The following is a 3,173-nucleotide window of genomic DNA, read 5'->3' as shown; positions in this document are numbered from 1 at the left end:
ACCAAAAATTACACCAGAAAACTTCTAGAAATTATTAACACGTTCAGTAATGTGGCAGGTTACAAAATTAACCTACAAAAGTCTGTAGCCTTTCTATATACCAATAACAAGCAATCAGAGACTCCCCTTTCCCCTTCACAATAGCTGAAAAAAAAATCTTGGAAGAAACCTGACCAGACATTGAAGAGCTCTACAATGAAAATTTTAACTCTTTAAAGAAAGAGATTGAGGAAGACATCAGAAGATGGACCCATGCTCAAGAGCACATGGAAACACTCCCCTTCACAATAGCTGAAAAAAAAATCTTGGAAGAAACCTGACCAGACATTGAAGAGCTCTACAATGAAAATTTTAACTCTTTAAAGAAAGAGATTGAGGAAGACATCAGAAGATGTAAGGACCTCCCATGCTCATGGATTGGAAGAATTAATATTGGGAAAATGACCATCCTACCAAAAGTCATATATAAATTCAACGCAATGCCAATCAAAATCCCCATCACATTTTTCACAGAACTGGAAAAACCTACCCTGAGATTCATATGGAAGCACAAAAGACCTCAGAGAGCCAAAACAACCCTGAGCACTAAGAGCAATGCTGGGTGGATTCCTATACCAGATTTCAAGCTGTATTACAAAGCTATAGTCATAAAAACAACATGGTACTCCCACATAAATAGACCCATAGATCAATGGAAAAAAAATGAAGAGCCAAATATGAGTAAATGCAATTTCAGACATCTGATATTTGACAAAGGGGCCAAGAACATTAACTGGAGGAAAGACAGCATGTTCAGTAAATGGTGCTGGCAAAACTGGGTCCCCACTTGTAGAAGAATGAAACTAAACCTTTCACCCTGCACAAAAGTTAATTCCAAATGGCTCAAAGTACTCAATGTAAAGCCTGAAACTCTGAAACTATTAGAAGAAAACATTGGGAAAAACCTACAAGATATAGGCATAGGAAAGGATTTTCTAAACCGGACATCAATTGCTCAAGAAACAAGGGCAAGAACTAACAAGTGGAACCTCATTAAACTAAAAAGCTTCTGTACATCAAAGGAGACAATGAAGGAAGCAAACAGAAACCCCACAGAATGGGAGAAAAGCTTTACCAGCGACACATCCGACAAAGGTTTAATACTCAGAATATATAACAAACTCAAAAAACAGAGAGCCAAGACAAGAACCAACCCAATTAAAAGATGGGCTAAGGAGGTGGACAGAGAGTTCTCAAAAAAAGAAGTAAAGATGGCTATGAAACATTTAAAAGATATGTAACATCACTAATAATTAGGGAAATGCAAATTGAAACCACTTTAAGATTTTACCTTACCCCAGTCAGACTGGCTAAGATCAAGAAAACAAATGATACCAAATGTTGAAGAGGATGTGGGTAAAGGGGAACACTCATCCACTGCTGGAGGGGCTGCAAACTAGAGAAAGAGGAACACTCATTTCCTGCTGGTGAGAACACAAGACTCGTGCAACCACTATGGAAAGCAGTGTGGAGAACACTCATAAAACTAAAAATTAACCTACCATATGATCCAGTGATACCACTTCTTGACATGTACCCAAAGGACTCATGATACTGTAGAGATACCTATACATTCATGTTTGTTACTGCTCTCTTCATAATAGCTAAGAAATGGAAACAACCTAAATGTCCCTCAACTGATGAATGGTTAACAAAAATGTGGTACATCTACTCAATAGTGTTCTACTTAGCAGCAAGAAAAGATGAAATTTGAAGGTAAATGGATGAAGCTAGAGAGTGCTATACTAAGTGAAGTAACATAAATGCAGAAAAGCAAGCAAGATATGCTTTCTTTCAGTTGTGGATTGTAGCACCAACCACTTACATGTGAGTATACAAATTCTATGTAACACCAGGAGGCAGGTAAAGGCAAAGGACACACGGAGGTAAAGGAAAAGAAAGAACCTGAGGGAGAAGACAGCAGGAAACAGGCCTTAATAAAGGAGATATGGATAAAAATTAGGTTAGTTTAAGGGAGGGGGGAGGGAAGGGTATACAAGTTACTTAGGGGATAAAGGGAAAGAAGGAGCTCAAAAGAGGTAGGACCGTAGGAGAAGGGTACTAGTAAGAGAGAAAGGGAGGAAATAGGGGCACCTTAAGTGGGAAAACCATGATGGAGGGGTGAGACAATGCGAGAGATAAACAATACCTAGCTAGTTTTGAAAACCAGAGGGAACCATATTACTCCTACAACCTACTGACAAATTATACATAGGAGATCAAGAAGTATATGTCTAGGTAAGGTTTATCTGAGAACAACTGGTCTTTTCCAAGATTTATCTACATGGAACACAGTAATTAAAAATACAAGACTGGTGGAACTAACCTTCTTTGGTGTTAAACAGACATACTTTGAAGCCTATAATAATTTGGTCAGAGGGACATAAAGGACAGTTTTTGCTCCTAGCCCTCCTAGGTCGACTAGTTCCAGGGGACTATGAGCATCTTTCAAAATGTCCTGTAATGGTGGTGGGTCACCTGTCCTCTTGATCAAGGAGGCCGAGGAGACCCCATCAGATGGACTTGAACCAGAGTCCAGTCTATAAAGAGGAGGGTCAATGCAGAGGAATCATTTCCCGCATGCTTCCAAGTAAAGCCAGCCATGGTCGAGTAGGACCTTTGACTTATCTTCACATAAGTGGAACTGGTAAAAGAAAAGAGCCAGGGCCTCTTCCCAAGCCCATGTGACCCCTGAAGCACAGATCCTCAAATGACCTTAAGAATAAAACAGTAAATACAGTTGGTTTATCTGGACCAACTCTATGGCCTTAAACACACAAAAGGAAAGTATAACCAAAGTTTAAAGGGTCCAATATAATTTATTAAGAGTCCATATGCATAGGTAAAGGCTATACAACAAACAACAATGCCAGACAGGCGATACCTTCTTTTGAGTTGTTGGCCAGGATGGCCAAAGGGATTCCCAGATAGTAACCCAGCATAGAACTGGGAAAATGAACAGCAGACCCCAATCTTATCCAAAGGAATATTGACAACTGATTACTGCTAGATGAGGAACAGCTGACCCTCCTAAAACAAAGACCTCTAGATAGGCTGACTAGATTCACCAGAAGGGCAAGTAGTGGGGAATGGTTTGGGTGCCAAAAACACAGCAGATAGTATCAGGGATATTG

This window comes from Nannospalax galili, unplaced genomic scaffold (genome assembly GCF_000622305.1).
Source record: "Nannospalax galili isolate Female #2095 unplaced genomic scaffold, S.galili_v1.0 scaffold470, whole genome shotgun sequence".
Classification (NCBI taxonomy): Eukaryota; Metazoa; Chordata; class Mammalia; order Rodentia; family Spalacidae; genus Nannospalax; species Nannospalax galili.
The sequence above is the reverse complement of the archived record's forward strand: the minus strand, read 5'-3'. Positions refer to the sequence as shown.